The 18,984-nt window shown below is 41.4% G+C and overlaps 2 long non-coding RNA genes across 2 annotated transcripts; one reads left to right on the forward strand and one right to left on the reverse strand.

The window, feature by feature from the left end:
• Positions 1–8,376: 8,376 nt before the first annotated feature.
• LOC129724943 (uncharacterized) lies at positions 8,377–9,838 on the forward strand. Its single transcript, XR_008727988.1, has 3 exons — positions 8,377–8,476; positions 8,547–9,247; positions 9,310–9,838. It is a non-coding gene; the product is annotated as an uncharacterized LOC129724943 (long non-coding RNA).
• A 703-nt stretch (positions 9,839–10,541) lies between these two features.
• LOC129723720 (uncharacterized) lies at positions 10,542–18,082 on the reverse strand. Its single transcript, XR_008727800.1, has 3 exons — positions 18,001–18,082; positions 11,578–11,782; positions 10,542–11,506 (listed from the first exon to the last, which is right to left on the reverse strand). It is a non-coding gene; the product is annotated as an uncharacterized LOC129723720 (long non-coding RNA).
• Positions 18,083–18,984: the final 902 nt, after the last annotated feature.

Consider the following 18,984-nt stretch of genomic DNA (forward strand, 5'->3'; position numbering starts at 1 on the left):
ACTGCAGATGGAAAACGGAGTGTGGAGATGGCGAATGAACCACGAACTGCAGGAGCTGCTTGGGAAGCCGTCCACACCGCTAAGATAGGCAGGTTGCGGTGGGCTGGGTATGTTGTAAGAATGTCGGACGACAGCCCGGTAAAGATGGTTCGAGACGGAGATGTGCACAGCGGGCAAGGTGGATCGATCAGGTGGAAGACGACCTGCGGACCTTACGCAGACTGCAGAGCTGGCGAACTGCAGCCATGGACCGAGTGAAATGGAGACGACTTATACAGCAAAGGCCACACAACGGTTTGGGACTGTTTGGTAAGATAAGGTATAGTTAGTGCCATTGATGTCTTCTTATCTTCAGCAGAATCCACTTTTCTAAGTTCAGACGATTTTTGCGAGCCACGCATAAACAATAACTGAGGTTTTGTTACGTGGAGTTTATTTTCGTTACTTCTAGTGCACCCGCATGCTCAGCAGGGTAGTACTATTTTCTTTAAGGTTTATAAGTTTTCAAAAATATCGAATTGAAATTTTTATTGCTATCGACTGTTTTCTCAAAGTTTTTATCCTGTTTTTAGCAGTCATTCACAAATTACGTCACTTTGATTAAATTCAACATTTTTGATTGCTTGAGAACGGTTAAGGCTACTAAAACTCAGACTGCTATTTCGATCAGTTTTTTTACCTCAGGGATTTAATATCCCACAAATATTGACTATGAGTGTTCTATTAATATTGTATGTTGGGATACCCCAAGCAGATTACACAGGCTATACTGTTACAGTCAAGCTAAAATAGAACCCAGTGACGCCAGTTTGCTCCCGTTCACTTCTAACAATTAAATATTCTTCCAGCAGCACAACAATGCGTATATTGTGTTGATTAGCTATAAACACCGACAAACTGACATGAAACTAGATTCTGAAATTTGATCAAAAATCCAAAACCGTCATTTTAAAATGCAGCGATCGCTTATGTCAAAATTGGCTGTCAACCGACGTGACGTTTGATATGACGGAATGCTGATCAGTCATCTACAGCGATGCCAGGTCATTTTTTCAAATGTCATCACGCATCACGAAACATGTCATCACACATTATTAATATGTGAACACATCTCTACTGAAATTTTTACAGTTACCAAACATCATAGTAAACACACTAAATTGTGTTCAACTAATCCGCCGACTATTAGGCTTTCACGTCTTTATACGAGCTCAAATGTCTTCCAAATAAAGACAAGCCTTCACATCTGGCATCTCTGGTCATCTGTAGTACGGTAGAGTTGTTGCGCGAACCCAAGTATGTGTGGCGCTAGTGTTGTAACGTATTTAGATTTGAATTTTTGAGCAGAATAATCGTACATTTTTGTTCAAGGATTCATGGCAGTTTGTCGGAGCTATAAATACCTATTTAGCTGCAGTAGAGAGTTAGTCATTATATAAACGCCAAGGAAACACATCGTCGTGTTGTAAATCTGTTAAACCTTGAATAATCATGTGTAAATAGTAACAGTCATAATTATACAAATTGTTCAGTGCAAATAAAGTTAAAACTGAATACTCTATGTGTTATCAGGATAACCATACTGCCATCTGGTCGATCTCCCAGTTCCACGATACTGTGTTAACTGCTAAGTGAATCCTCTCGGGCCTCAATTGCCCTATACAACCGACATTAGTAACCAAGATAACCTTCAACTCCGTGATTGGTGTCGCTGCTCAGCAACAACGGATACAAATCCATTCGCCCTCCGCTCTGCTATCGAACATTGTAGTACCCGTTTAGTCTCGTTGATTACAAAGCAAAACAGTGAAACAATTCATGGAACAACTAAATGCTATCGGGCAAAAAAAAAAACACAATCGTCGAAGGGGTAGAAACGCTCAAATGGAAAATAGTCACATATTAAATTTCGAGTAAGCCGCTCAAACTGTGCTTTGTAGTTTTCGCAAGATATGTCGTATATTGTTGTGTGTTTTATCTACTGCATCCTCGATTTGGTCATCATCAAGTTGTCGAATGAGGTAAACTACCTACATATTTTAATCAACTCAAGAGGTATCAAATCAATTTCGTCACAAAATGGGTGGAATCTCATTAGCAATAAAATCTACCCTGATTCATCTATCAGTTCCTCAAACAACACTGACATTTCGTGTCAAGCTGCTTTTGCTACAAAAAATATTTAAAAATACTTCTATAATACTATGGATTGCAACAGGGGCAACCAGAACCACGCGTCTCCATCAAAAGAACAGGACTAAGAAACCTTTAAAATGCGCTACAACCATTCATGAGAAACTGCGTGCGTAATAAATGAAGCTTCGATTAAAAAAGTTATTTTTGCTGCGGAATAATAACCTTTCCTCGGTTAAAACACGACGGAATAATAACCTTTCCTTGGTTAAAAAACAAACACGACGCCGCCACCACGAATTTCATTATTCTCGTTAAACTCGCTGAATGTGATCTCATTCAAACTTCAAAGCTGTGCAGCAGGATGAGCGAAAGTGCACTTTGCGGATCGGTTGTTTTTTGATGGTGTGTAATTAACAGGGGGTGTTTTTCGGCTTCGCAGTCTTTCAGCAATAAAACGAATTAATATCGCTCTTTCACCAACGTTTCGGTGTATATTGCACCTTCATCAGGGAATCAGAACATAAATCGTTTTTGTCATGATGAAAAGAAAAAAGAATGATGAAAAGAATGATGAAAAGAAAAAAGAAAGAGCGATATTAATTCGTTTTATTGCTGAAAGACTGCGAAGCCGAAAAACACCCCCTGATTAAATCCCTCAGTCGATAGCATAAATTGTGTAATTAACTTCCATCAGATTGTTTCCCCGCGGGCGGCAAGGCTCCACCGGTGGAAGAAAGCATAGCGAATTGCACTTGGGAAGTGTGGTTTATTCATGCTACAGGGAACAGCTGTGAGTGAAATGATGATATATTTTCAGGTTTTCTATTCTGTGTTGATTTTCTGTTTAAAATGTAAATTTCTAAATCTACGGTAAATTATCATCTATTTTAGGAAAAAAAACAATACAAAGCAAAAATGCAAATCAAAAATGTAATATAATTAATAGGTTGTGATAGCAATACTTGTGCGCATAATCGCGAACGGGTATAAAAATGTGCATTTTACCTAGTAAAAGTACTCTCGAGTTGAATGGGATTCAAATTACCTGCCGGAATGAACCTTAATTAACCTCATCGGTTTAAGCCTACGGACGATCGCACGATACCGATAACGGCAAAAACTAATGGCAACGACTTTGGTTGCATACGTATACGTATATTGTACAAGCCGACCTAGGTGACAAATGGTACGGTTGATTAATTCACTGTTCATAGGGAAAGTATTTGATCCATAAAAATAGCTTTTCAGCAACTTTTTTTCATGGTAAACGTGGCGTTGATTAAATAGCGATCAAGCATAAAATTGGATTGGTGCTGCTTTCAGCGGTTACGTAGTAGGAATATTCGTTTAAAATTACGTTGGTGTAGCACAAAACATATTTGATTTAGAGCGGTTGGTATTCTCTTGTGTGTCTTTTACTAATTGGGCATGTTATATATGAAAGCTTTATCTTAATAATTAGTGCAGTTTCTATAAATCTAGGTAGGTAATATTAATCTAATCATTGTATCTAAAAAGAAAACTCAAGGAGCTTAAAAGATTTCACCCAGAAATACATGCTTGTTGGAACAAAGATAGTAAAACAAGGAAACGTCAATTAATTCAACTTTAAACCAACTAAAATTTTAAACTACCTCTCCCAACAACATCTGCAAAAATGATCGCTAAGCAAACTGAGAATCGATGAAAAAACTTTTTTTTAAAGCAGAAAGGCTAGAGTTGGAAAAATATATATATATATATATATATATATATATATATATATATATATATATATATATATATATATATATATATATATATATATATATATATATATATATATATAGATATATATATATATATATTTATATATATATATATATATATATATATATATATATATATATATATATATATATATATATATATATATATATTTATATATATATATATATATATATATATATATATATATATATATATATATATATATATATATATATATATATATATATATATATATATATATATATATATAATGATTCGATTTAGTACCAGTTCGAGTTGGAACAACCTATGCATCCGCAACTGACAAGAAACTCATGCGACACCTTACGGTCGGTGAAGAGACTGCTGAGCGCCCACGCGACTGCCAATGAGCTCCATGAAGATCTCATTCACTGCATGCCCAAGCTAACGAAAAACACTATTTCTAAGTTCCATATATCTCATGTCATGCGGAAGAGTGTTACCGTTTACACATTTTACCCCATATACCACATACGAGCAACCAGCGAGAAACAAGGCATACTGCTGTTCGGTATGATAGGCTTGTTAGTACTAAAATTTAATGTCGTCATCAATGTCTGAATTCCCGTCATATATGTTTAATGATCATTAGATAAGGTATGTTAGGAGGTAGTATTAAAAAAAAGGCATGCTAATTATTTATGTACGGTCTAAGATCAGCTTAAGGATAAATTAAATGTTTGTTAACACACTAGACACAAAACACTCTTGAAACATTGCTGGATTGGGAAACCGGAAACGCTGTTGGATATATAGAAAGAGGAGGAAAGATACGGGTAGAAAGTTGAGCCAATACCCATGATGCACAAATCTGCTTTTAGCAGAGTTCCATTCAAGAGCTCGACGGATATCAATTTTCGATTATCGTCACCAATACAACGCTTTATTCCAGAATTCATAATAAACTCTACGCCCTTTTCTTTAAACATGTCCATTATTCTAAGGCCAATCTCATCACCAAAAGATTCTTTTAACGGTATTCCACCACGACCGATCACCGTCACTTTAGTAACTTTGTTTACACAATAGGCAGCAGCCTCCAGACCTATAAAACTGACACCAAGTATAACAACATGTTTATCAAGACTCAAAAGTTTGTTTAAATATTTCGCATCTCCAAGCTCTTAAAGACGTTGCAAATCGTTTAAAAAGGGCAAACCTATCAATTAACATAGAGAAGTCTAAGTTTTGTGTGGGTGAAATTGCCTATCTCGGTTACATACCATCAGCCGATGGCCTAAGGCCAAACCCGGAAAGGATTGAGGCGATTGTCAATTACGAACGGCCGACGTCGATCAGATCCCTCCGTCGGTTCCTTGGCATGTCCAATTATTACAGGCGATTTATACCACAATTCAGCGAATTTACAAACCCTTTAACAAACCTCTTGCGAAATAAGCCTAAAACGATTAAATGGAATGATTTAGCGGAGCAATCCTTCATTCGAATAAAAGAATGCTTGATAAGTGCTCCAGTCTTATCAAATCCGAATTTTAACTTACCATTTCAAATTCAGAGCGACGCAAGTGATACAGCGGTTGCAGCGATCCTTGTCCAAGAGCAGGACGACGGGGAACGAGTAGTGGCATATTTTTCCCAAAAGCTCTCTCCGGCCCAGCAAGCTTATGCTGCGTCAGAGAAAGAAGGGCTAGCGGTAATATTAGCCATCAATAAGTTTCGTCCTTATAATGAGCAGAGGGGATTCACTGCTGTCAAATTTCATATATGTGTGTGTTATCGCAGATCAACTCTGGTCCATGACGTTTGTTGGTCCATGACGTTTGTTGGTCCATGATGTTTGTAACTATGAACAATAATGGGGGAAAAATGTGAATAGCTAAACAACATTCATGAAATTTTTCCGAGGTTTCTCGAGTTTCGATGAAAAACATTCCAATTCTATAATATTTCACATCGATCAATTTCATGACCAAAAGGAACAAAAACCAAAACAAACACCATGTTGCCGAATATGTTGGTTACACGATTTTTGACAGATAGATCCCCCCTGATATTGAGGGTACACATTTTGTCGTCGTGACCGATGCATCAGCTCTGACGCATATTATGCGAGGCAAATGGAGAACATCATCCAGATTAAGTCGCTGGAGTATTGAGCTGCAGGCATATGACCTGGAAATTCGTCACCGACGCGGGAAAACAATATAATTCCAGATGCACTCTCTCGTGCTGTTGAGGCAATCGAGGTGGAGAAGACACCGGACGACTGGTATTCCACTCTCTACAATAACGTCAAAAATTCACCTGATGAACACCTGGATTTTAAAATAGAGAATAATACTTTATATAAATTCATTCCTACTAAAACTGAAACGCTCGATTACTGCTTCGAGTGGAAAATATGTTTGCCAGTAGAGGCGAGAGAGAAGGTTTTGAAAACTGAGCATGAGGGGGGGTTTCATATCGGTTATGAAAAATTATTAGAGAAAGTGCGGCGGAAATATTTTTGGCCGAAAATGGCAACAAACGTGCGTAGTTTTGTGGATCACTGCACGACTTGTAAAGAGTGCAAGCCTGCAAATATTTCCCAACATCCCGAAATGGGAAAGCAGAGAATAACTACAAAACCGTTCCAGGTATTAGCCATTGATTTTCTTCAATCGCTTCCACGGTCCAAAACAGGTAACGCGCATTTACTTGTTTTGATGGACATTTTTTCAAAGTGGACAATGTTATTTCCAATGAAGAAAATTAGCACAGAGTTAGTGGTCAAAACCATGCAGGAACAGTGGTTCCGCAGATATTCGGTACCGGAAATTGTGATATCCGACAACGCTAGCTGTTTCTTGAGCAGAAAGTTCAAAAAATTTTTAAATAGTTATGGTATTGTTCACTGGGCCAATGCACGGCATCATAGCCAGTCCAATCCTGTAGAACAGTTAAACAGAAACATAAATGCCTGTATTCGAGCTCAAACAATTATAACCTTCGCTTCAGGAAATCAGCTCCGGTTTACACAGTTGGTCAGCGGGTTTATCGACGGAATTTTCGGCAGTCATCCGCCAGAGACAACATTAATGCGAAGTTTTGTCCCGCATATGTACCATGCACAATTATTTCCAGGCGGGGAACGAATTGCTATGAGCTGCAAGACGAAACGGGAAAGAATATTGGAATATTTTCCGCTTCCTACCTTAAACCGGGAATACCGGAATGAAATCACTTCTGCTCTCATGTAAACGGAACTGTTTGAAATTGATTATTAGAAAAAAAAAAAGAGAAAAATCCGTAAAAGTCCAATTGAGGTTACGTCCAAAGTCACAGTCAAAGTCGTAGAGTAGTAATAAGTTTTGAGGTGAATGAAGTACAAATGTTATGTCATGGTCTGTCTATATTAGGTTTTCATATGTTTCGTCCGGTTCACCGTAAATATTCATACATTTTCTCCAGGAAAGTAATTTGCGATTTCGGGAGGAAAACTGACAAAAGAAAAAAATAACCAATAAAATCGACACCCGAATCTCGCATAGCAGATGTATTAACCGGTTTACTCTGCGTTACAATAATCTGGGAAAAGACATCCGCGTCACACACAAAAAACTAAGCAAATCATACCACCTCACTGCTTTCTTCACACAATCAGTATTTCAATTTATTACTGCTATATAAATGTCAGTAACAAGAATTCACTTAGCCAGTCCAAGCCACTTGTTAGCCATGACAGTCCACATTTGAGTAATAGCTTCATTTGATAGAATCTCACCGAAGTGGATCAGGAGAGATCGAATCACTCTCACTGAACATGGGAAAATTGTTTAGATTGAGGAGAAGAGATAAGATCGATTAAAGAGATCCGCGAAAGGGTAAACTTCAGCAAATGGTTCATTTTTGTATAAGCGAAATTCACTATTTGGTAAATTGACGTTTAGATGATTCCTTTTGAGGAATATCGTAAGCTTGAAAGAAGCAGCTCAACCCTGGGCAAGATTAATCTGAAATATATATTGGACAAAAATAAATTAACTTCGATCAATTTAGTTTTGTAGAGAGGGTGTGGGGTAGTGTTACCGTTTACACATTTTACCCCATATACCACATACGAGCAACCAGCGAGAAACAAGGCATACTGCTGTTCGGTATGATAGGCTTGTTAGTACTAAAATTTAATGTCGTCATCAATGTCTGAATTCCCGTCATATATGTTTAATGATCATTAGATAAGGTATGTTAGGAGGTAGTATTAAAAAAAAGGCATGCTAATTATTTATGTACGGTCTAAGATTAGCTTAAGGATAAATTAAATGTTTGTTAACACACTAGACACAAAACACTCTTGAAACATTGCTGGATTGGGAAACCGGAAACGCTGTTGGATATATAGAAAGAGGAGTAAAGATACGGGTAGAAAGGGGGTAGAAGAGGGAGGAGAGGAAAACTAAGGAATAGAGAGTATAGAAGCTACATTGGAAAGTCAGTCGTTGATAGACCGTGTGAAGAGAAAGTTCCAATCGAAGTAAAGAAGTTTTTCGTACGAATCCAAGTGGAGAAAAAAATTAAAATAGCTACGTTAGCCTAACTGGTGAATCAGGTAGGAACAAATAAAGCAACGTAAAATCCGCCAAGATACTAGCTTCTCCTCCTCCGCCCCCAACCATCAGGACCCATTATTGGAGGATTTTTGCCATATCTATCCGCGTGGCTAGGAAGCCAAAAGCCATCTAGAGACTGAGCCAACTCAGTTCCCGGGGTGGTGTGCCCATTAGAATTCACTCCCGTACGACGAAGCAGCTCCGAGACCCAGCGAGGAACGACAAAGAGACACCACGCCGTAGTTTCCCCAACCCAACCAGATCCAGCATCAGCCGGCCGGCACAGCGCATTTTTACACACCATACACTCACACAAACGTAAGTCAGAATAAAATCATAACTATAGACGACCGTATTTGGCTTCCGATTGGTGTCACATGTCCCAAAGCCGACCTTGAGCCTCCGAAACTCACGCTCGTGCTAGCCATCAAAAGAGGCCTTTGGAGCCCAGCCCCGGATAGTCCCCAGAGGTACGACCAGGGACTGGGGTGATTTGAGCTGGTCCTTCCGACCGTAGAGAGATAACAAGAGAGATGGACTTAGAAAAAACCATTGCCCGAATAGGACAGTCTAAGGAACGAAATGCGTATTGTCCGTAAGTAAATATATATAGATGCTTTGTTTTGCGGATAAAAGATTTCGGTCGGTGGTTGAAATTTTATTTTCGGACTTAGAAGCGTGGAACTCTTTGTCAGTAATAGACGTAATAGTTGTGTACCGGTAGGAGACAGCCGACTAAAGAAAAGTGTCATCTAAAGTTATCTAAAGACGTGAGTAGCTAATCTGACCTGTAAGAAAAAAAGAAAATTATTCGTAACACCTCGTTGAACAGGGTAGAACCCACCAATTCAACGTGGGTTTTTTTTGTTGGACTGGAACCCTGTCGGACCCGTCGTATGCGCAACCACGTGCGGACCCTTCGGTCCTTGACCATGTTGGTGTTATGGTAGCACCCGGTTGCCCTAGATTGGGTGTGCTAACTCGCTAACACGCGAAAAGGTGCGCGATCCACGCCGTGTCGGAGACATCAGAAACACCACCGAAGCGAACTTTCGGAAACGCCATCTCTCCTTCGACACCTACAGTAGCCGCCCACCGTTACCGATGTGCCGGCGGTGCCGCGGAGAATTCACCACCGCCGCCCGGGTTGCCCGCTACCCGCTATGATTGAACACGTCGCCAGCTGCTAAAACGCCTGAGTTTACTTCGCCACTTCATCATCTACCAACAATGCTAAGGTCAGAACCAACTGTTATATTATATGCTAGTGAATATGTTGTATACATGAATTTAACGTTAAACGATCGACACAATGCTAAGCTAGGAGTGACGTCACGTTAGGGACTGTTTATGTTGTTCAACCCGAGGCCTCTGTATAGTAACAGTCGAATACATCAACGTTGTACATGATCGGGCAAGAGTCCACTGTTTCTAAATTTGACTAATTCCTCCTAATTCGCTTTCGAGAGATATCCGCAGCGCTTTTTCCTCCCTTAAACTTTCCTATTAAGGTTTATTTTCACCCCTTGCAAGAAATTTAGTGAGCTTCGACCGTTGGGGTTGCGTCGATTGTTTTCGAATGTTTGAGCTGATAACTTAACCCGCCTTGAGATACGAGCCTCAGCTGGGCCTTCCTAACACATGCCTCAGCAGCCTCTCCTTATGGAGGGTGGCGCTTAAGTTGCTGTTGGTCACGGGAGCAAGCAATTCGTTACATTTTGGCGCCCAACGTGGGGCCTGATTGAAAATTCGAGATAGTAGTACGCTGATAGTGATTTACTTAGTAAAAATTTAATCGGAATCTTATTTGAGTGATTTCAGAATATAATCGTTTCTTTTCCAAGAAATAACATAGGTATTTTAGTTTTTTTTTTGAATAAGTTGGTACTTGGGATTCTTACGATTTAAGTCAGGGTAATATTAGTTGGGTTGTAATAATAGTTGAGGTCATTGACAAAATTCTTTAATACATACATAACTATAGTTTATTGAAACCAGAACAATTAAATCCAGCATGTCTAGCACGAATATCTATAGAATAAACACAAATGATCTTCTGGAGGAGGAGATAGACTATGAATTAAACATACGCTCACAATCTACAACGGTACCGCTCGAAGCTAAACAACGCACTTTAAGTCCGAACCGGATCAAAGAATCTGCACACACGCTAGCGGCAGACTTGCTGTATGTACCGCACAGGCTAAGGGAGATAGAAGATGCGTTGATAGCAGGAAAAGGACACGCATGTTTCTCACGGCTTGTTCATTACCATAAACGCATTAGATGTTACGTACCGGTTAATCCGGAACAGGCAGTCGAGCAAAAGCGTGTATTGCAGGAAATTTCTCGTTTGTCGGCAGAATATTTCTGGGCTGATTTAAACGACCTGTCGAAAAACGTCACGGTGTTCCGCATTGTCTCGAGCTTCGCAGATAATCCTCATTCGCAATCTCTACCGAAAAATTCTTTTGGGAAACAATTCGAAATGACACAACAATTGTCACAAAGCCAAATCGCAAGACCTCAGCATAGAGAGTCTCATATAGTGTCAGATCCGTCAGCACTAGATTCCTTGATCGAAGAGGTAGGAGGAGCCGACGGCGGCACGATGCTTTCTACGTCGAATGGTGATTTGAAAGTAGCCGAAATCTCCGGATCTCAGCAACCAGGGGTCACTAACTCGATCAGATCCTTAATCGACAATCAAGACATGACTCCTGCGCGTGGCACCGCTGCGTTAGCTCAGGTAACACCGAGGATAAGTAGGGTATCTAACTCGGGGATGATTAATCCACTTTCTACAGGTCCTCACTCCTCGGAAACGACCTTGAGAACGCCACGTTTTCAGAGCCGATTTGCAAACCAACTTCTGCAGCAGCGCAATGACGACGGCACTCAACTGGGTACCGTCCTGGCTCCTAACATGGAAGCAAATGCCAGGGGCATGTCAGGAGGGGCACCGGTAGCTGTTCCTGGGGCTGCGCCAGATTATTTGTCGACGTCAGCTCGTGTGCCTGGTAGAAATCCTGTGAATGTCGAGACAAACCGAAGTGAATATATCCATGTATCAGAAATAGAGGGATATGTTCAGTCTTACATCGAGCGTGTATGGGGTGGACCCACTCAGCATAATATGGTGACCGATAATCTAGCCCATCAAGTCTCTAATTTAGGTCTCGGGAATCCAGAAGTGCTCCGTTTGCCAGGTCGCTCAACCATTGCGCGTAAGCCAAGATTGGCCGATCCAATTCCACCGTTACAACTCTCCTCTCCTGAAAATCTGAACGGTAGTACGCCCGTACCTAGAAATGAGTATGATATTAACAACGGAAATGGGAGGTTATTATCTCCTTTCTCATCATACAATCCCGCCGGTAATTTTTTTTTTCCCTGTATGCCTGAAGGGCACTGGGTACTGAAATGCCACTGCGACATTCTTGCTGATTGTCTTTTGTGGCGGGCCCCGATTGTTGTGCACAGGTTACGGATTGTTCGTACTCATTGATGGAGTAGAACTGTTTTGTTGTAAACCTGTACCCCAATTAGGTACAACATAGTTGATGAAACTAATGACCTGCTTGGGATTGGAGCTCCATGCTTGGTATGGAGTTAAAAGGTAACTTCCTAAGAAGTTGTACCTAGAGGAAGCAAGAGCTTCGCAAGAACAAAGCAAATGCTCTGAACTCTCTGGTTCAGATTTGCAGAATCGGCAGGTGTCGTTCAACACTACGCCGATTTTCTTTAAATGATAAAAAGCGGGACAGTGCCCGGTGAGGAGTCCCGTGATTATCCGTAGGTCACTACGATTTAGACTAAGTAGCTTTCTGGCGGTTCCAGGGTTCGGATAGATAAACTGTTTGCCTTGTCTACAACCCTGTGCCTGTTGCCATTGGGATACTATTTCTAGCCTTTCCCAAGTTAATAGTTCGCTTTTGATAGCGGAAATGGACGTACCCAGAAACGGCTCGGGACCAATAAACCGCTGAGCTGATCCCTGTCTTGCTAGGTAGTCAGCGTGTTCATTACCCTCGACTCCGCAGTGTCCGGGCACCCAAAACAGAAAAACTGAATTCTGTCGGGAAAGTTCCCGTAGAGTTTCAATGAATTCCCAAACAAGTTTGGAAGCGCATTTGACGGACTTAAGTGCTAGTAGTGCTGCTTGACTGTCCGAGAATATACCGATTTTCGCATGTCTGTAGTTGCGTTGCAGACATATTTTTGCGCAGATATATATGGCATATACCTCTGCTTGAAAAACGGTGGGCCATTTTCCCAGGGAAAACGTTTCCCTGATACCGGGTCCGTATATACCAGATCCCGTTAGGGATCCCATTTTCGAGCCGTCCGTATAAAAATTGACGATGCCAGGTGGAAGATTAGGCCCTCCATTGTTCCACATAGAGCGGTTTGTTTCAATCACTCTATATGGAAAATTCATGTTGGACCTAACGTCCATCCAGTCGGAGACTGTGGTTAATAGCGGAGTTAGTTTGAACTCCCTAAGTATGCGAAGGTGGCCGATTTGGTCCCCTTCAAGTATGGTTTTCCTCCTTTGCAACCTTAGAGCGCCAAGCTCTGCTTCCTTTTTCACATGAAGATGTAGAGGTAGTAGGCAAAGCATAGCTTCCATGGCTGCAGTTGGAGTTGTTCGCATAGCGCTGGTAACCGAAAGACATGCAAGTCTTTGAACTTTTTTGAGTTTGGCTTGCGCAGTCACTTCGTTCACCTTAGGCCACCACACTAGGGCAGCATAGGTGATTCTTGGTCGGGCAATGGTCTTGTAAGACCAGAGTGCCAAGTCTGGTTTCAGTCCCCAGGTCTTACCGAAGAGAGTTCTGCAGGCCCAGATCGCTGAGATCGCTTTCTTAGCGGCATGATCCAGTTGTGCAGACCAGTTCAGTTTCTTGTCCAGAATAATTCCGAGATATTTGACTTCATTGCTGAAGCCCAGTCTAACTCCACTCAGTATTGGAGGAGTGATGGAGATCGTCCTTCGTCTGCCGAATGGAATTAGGACTGTTTAAATCCCGCCGGTAATAGTACCGGGTTCGTTCCGGCAAATACTGCAAACCCGAGGGAGTTGTATCGCGAAATTCCGTCATATTTTAACCCAGACAACTTTTCAAGAAGGCTGCCGCATCAACAATGTAATATTATCGAAAAATGGTCAGAATTCAGTGGTGACACCAACCACGTCCCCGTCACAGATTTTTTGCGTCAAATCGATATTTTGTGTCGCTCGTATGCGATTACAAAACGGGAGCTGCGTATGCATGCCCTTCTGCTATTCAAAGATCATGCGTCGGTATGGTACACCACCTACGAAGAAAAATTTGATACGTGGGAAACTTTAGAGTACTATTTGAAAATGCGTTATGACAACCCAAATCGCGACCGAATCATTAGGGAAGAACTGCGTAATAGAAAACAAAGGCCTAACGAACTGTTCAGCGCTTACTTAACCGACATTGAAACGCTTGCGCAAAGAATGATCACAAAAATGTCGGAGCGCGAAAAATATGATCTGATAGTGGAAAACATGAAGCTGAGTTATAAACGCCGTTTGGCGTTGACGACAATACACTTCATTGAACATTTAGCTCAGCTTTGTTTCCGTTTTGATGCCTTGGAATCAAATCTGTATGTGACAGGCGGACACAATAAAACCACCGTCTATCAGGTTGCAGTCGAAGGTGAACTGGACGAACCAGATATGCCCGAGGCAGAAACGATTTGCGCGATTCAGAGCACTCTTAAAAGAAATACTGACCGCAAGCAAACCCTTGAGAGCGGGACCACGAGCCCAGCTAGGGAAACGGCTTCTAAGTATATGTGTTGGAATTGTCGGGAGACCGGCCACATGTGGAGGGAATGTGACCAGTGGAAAAACCGATTTTGTCATATCTGTGGGGCCGGGGGAGCTACTGCTTTCCAGTGTCCTAACCAGCATAACCTTCGCCCACGGGAGGAAGACACAAAGGAAAAAAACGATTAAGGGAGGAACAGAAAGGGAATCCCTCTTCCTCCACTGTTGGCCCCGAGATTCCCTTGCCATCGTTTTCACGTTTTAACAAAATTCACCAAATTAATACCACGCCTAATCGCTGTCCGCATATTAAAGTTAAAATCATGTTGGAGGAAGTTGAAGGCCTCGCTGACACTGGAGCATCCTTGTCAGTAATCAGTTCAGTCGAGCTATTACGAAAGCTTGGAATTACCGTCCATCCTATCGAACTTCAAATTTCGACGGCAGACGGTACACCCTATAAGTGCCTCGGATACGTAAATCTTCCTCACTCGTTCGCATCGATTACCCACGTTTTACCGATTATTGTAGTTCCGGAGTTGAAAAGGGACCTAATACTTGGTATCGATTTCCTCGAAAAATTTGGGTTCCAACTGGTTCCTCCGTCCGATGCCGCAACTACACCGGAGGCGCCCTCCGTGAACTGGGTTGAGGTCTATCGTGTTGAAGATTATTTTAATGAAAGGGGGGAGAAAATATGTTTCCAGCTGCAACCAGTGGCGAACCAGACCGAACCTTCCCCTCCGGGAGAAAGTGACGAAAGTCTTGAAATTCCGACCATTGAATTACCTGAGAATCTATTAAAAACCCCAGGAGATTGAAAAACTGAACACCATCTTTCGGAAAGCGCTCAACTCGAACTTTTTCGAGTTGTACAACAGTTACCCGCGACGAAGGATGGAGCGTTAGGGCGAACTGACATGATTCAACACGAGATCGAACTTCAACCAGGAGCCAAACCCAAGAAAATACCAGCCTATCGATGGTCACCGGTGGTAGAGACTGTAATTGATAAAGAGGTGGAACGAATGAAACATCTGGGCGTTATTGAAGAATGCCCTGGTGCCGTGGATTTTATAAACCCCCTCCTTCCGATAAAAAAATCAAACGGTAAATGGCGCATTTGCCTCGATTCCCGGCGTTTGAATCAGTGTACGAAAAAGGATGATTACCCCTTTCCGAACATGATGGGAATTTTTCAACGTATTCAAAAAGGCAAAATATTTCACTGTAATTGGTTCATCGGAGTCCTACTATCAAGTCCCTCTTGAGAAACAAGCCAAAGACAAAACAGCTTTTCGCACTAACAAAGGGTTGTTTAGATTTGTGGTTATGCCTTTCGGTCTCATCAATGCCCCGGCCACTATGGCTCGACTGATGGCCAGTGTCATTGGTCACGACCTAGAACCCAGAGTATATGTATACCTCGACGACATCATAATCATGTCCAATTTCTTTGAGGAACATGTAGCGTTGATTGAGGAGGTCGCAAAAAGGCTAAGGCGCGCAGGGTTGACAATAAATGTAACTAAGAGTCATTTCTGTCAAAAAAGAATAACATACCTTGGCTACGTTTTGTCAGAAGACGGGTTGGCGATGGATGTCAGTAAAATTAAACCCATACTGGATTACCCCACACCACAGTCAGTGAAGGATATACGACGATTGTTAGGTCTCGCTGGTTTTCACCAAAAGTTCCTAAATAAATATTCGGAAATCACTACGCCGATTAGCAATCTGCTGAAAGAGGGCCACCGAAAGTTTTCATGGACCGAGGAAGCTGAAAAAGCATTAATCACTTTGAAAACGACTTTGGTCACCGCACCGGTGTTAGCGAATCCCGATTTCCAGCTACCGTTCATCATAGAAACGGATAGCTCGGACCTAGCTGTAGGAGCTGTACTGGTACAGAACCAAGCAGGCGAAAGGAAAACCATCGCGTATTTCTCCAAAAAGCTTTCCAGTACCCAAAGGCGGTACAGCGCCACGGAGCGAGAATGCTTAGCAGTCCTACTAAGCATCGATCACTTTAAACATTTCATAGAAGGGTCTCAGTTCATAGTGCAAACTGACGCCATGAGCCTCACCTTCCTGCAGACGATGTCGATAGAGTCAAAATCACCTCGTATCGCAAGGTGGGCATTAAAACTGGCCAAGTACGATATATTGCTGCAATACAAAAAGGGTTCAGAAAATATTCCGGCAGATGCGTTGTCCCGGTCAATTAATAGCATCGCGTGCACTTTTCCTGACCCGACCATAACTCAACTTAAAAGAATGATCGAGCTTAATCCAGACAAATACTCAGACTTTCGAATTACTGATGGGAATGTATATAAATATGTCACAAATAATACGCCGCATGAGGATGCTGGGTACTGTTGGAAGTATTTTGTACCTCTGATGGAACGTAAGCCTATCATTAAAACCATCCACGAAGAAGCGTATTTAGGTTTCCTCAAAACGTTGGCAAAAATCAGAGCGCGTTTCTATTGGCCTCATATATCATCTGACATTAAGCGGTTCTGTCACGCCTGTGAAATATGTAAGGAGTCTAAAACACCCAATCTCAATGTGCGACCAGTCTGTGGAAAACCAAAATTTTGCTCTCGCCCTTTTATAGGGCCGTACCCTCGGAGCAAGAGAGGAAACGTTTGGTTGCTAGTTGTATGCGACTACTTTTCTAAATTTGTGATGATCCAATGTCTAAGAACAGCCACCGCACCTTCGGTGTGCCTCTTCGTAGAAAATTTAATATTTTCCTTGTTTGGGGCGCCTAGTGTTTGCATCACCGACAACGCGAAAGTTTTCAAATCAAAAGAGTTTGTGAGTCTGCTAAAAAGGTATGAGGTTAGTCACGGAAATCTTGCGGTGTATCACCCGAGCCCTAACCCTACTGAGAGGGTGAATAGGGTTATCGTTACGGCGATACGGTGCTTCCTAAATCAACAGTCAGATCACAGAGAATGGGACCAGTCGGTGCATCAAATTGCTAAGGCCATCAGAACAACTGTACATGACAGCATCGGATTCACTCCCTTTTTCGTGAACTTTGGGCGAAACTTTGTCAGTTCCGGTGCAGAATATGAACTGCTCCGCAAAAATGACCCCTGTAAGGCACAAGATCCTCCGCAACTACAAGATGACATGAAGGAGCTGTTCATTACAGTCCGCAACAATTTAAAAACGGCCTATGACCGGTACTCGAAGGCCTACAACCTTCGCTCGAATGAGAAACATAACTTCCGGGAAGGGGAAGTGGTGTATAAGAAGAACGTCCATCTGTCCGACAAGGGGCGAAATTTTGTAGGAAAATTTGCCAATCGGTTCACGAAAGTACGTATCAAAGAAGCACTGGGTTATAACACGTACAGTCTCGAGAATCTGGACGGTTCCAAGATCTCGGGTACCTTTCATGCCTCGTTCCTGAAGCGTAGATAAACGTTAGCTATGACGGTGGGCCGAGCCCAACACACAAAAACAAAAGGCATGCCTAATAAAAACACTCTAAAAGAGGTGCTACGGCAAACCCGGCGTTGAGATGTCACCCAGTTGTTTCCTCCGTCGTGGTTAACTATTTGACTAAGCAGCAACCGCATGTTGCCATACATAATTTTCGAAGCCTCTCGTGCTTTTATTTAGTGCTAGACATTGCGTACTGGTTTGAGAAGGAGACCTAAAATAAAATAAAAGTTAGTAAAACGATATACTTACCAATAGTTTAGGATTTAATAGGAAACTAGTTAAATTAGAATTTACGATTAGAGAATTGAATTTCGCACCCGCTCGATCCTGAATGAAAAAAAAAATTGACAGGTACCTTTAGTTGTCAACGTAGTTCGTTGGTAGCAAAGGTAGCGCGAACGAAATATCTCTTGCGATGTTTTCATAACTAATTACCTTGTGTAATACACACATGCGTGAATTTATACAAATTAAGATTAGGTAAATGAAACTTTTCAGATGAGTCTGAAGTAATGGATATTTAGTGGGGCAAAACAAGTTTTCAGGAATATCTGAAGTGAATAGGAGTGAAAGCATTTTCAGAAGTGTCTGAAGTTACAAAAAAATAAGCATTTTCAGATAGATTTGAAGTGAATTGAGTTACATTAGAGAAAGAGAATAGTTTTCAGAAATATCTGAAGTGATTGGGGCAAAGAAAATTAAAGTTAAGTAGAGATAGAAAGCAAAAAGGTTTAGAGGATGCCAACGCCTCTGTTCAGAATTCTTTGAAGTAAATAGGTGGCATCAAGAAAAGCTTGGGAAAATAATTAGGGTATGTAACCGTCTGAATCCGAAGGATATAATATTCGAGGTTCAATAAAAGTACCAACGTATCAAAGAATAACCTAAAATAAATAAAAATTAAAAGGAAATCACTCGTTTAATCTAAGGGTTTTGGAATAAAGAGGATATCGCGGAAAGGCCAATGGTTGTGTTGAAAAATAATAGAGTAAATTAAATTCTTGGCATTAAAAATTTTGAAATTGTTAATTTCAAAATTTTTAATAAATCAGTATTAGCTGAGCGCCCACGCGACTGCCAATGAGCTCCATGAAGATCTCATTCACTGCATGCCCAAGCTAACGAAAAACACTATTTCTAAGTTCCATATATCTCATGTCATGCGGAAGAGAGATGGACTTAGAAAAAACCTTTGCCCGAATAGGACAGTCTAAGGAACGAAATGCGTATTTT

The sequence above is a fragment of the Wyeomyia smithii genome, chromosome 2 (genome assembly GCF_029784165.1).
Source record: "Wyeomyia smithii strain HCP4-BCI-WySm-NY-G18 chromosome 2, ASM2978416v1, whole genome shotgun sequence".
NCBI classification, from domain to species: domain Eukaryota; kingdom Metazoa; phylum Arthropoda; class Insecta; order Diptera; family Culicidae; genus Wyeomyia; species Wyeomyia smithii.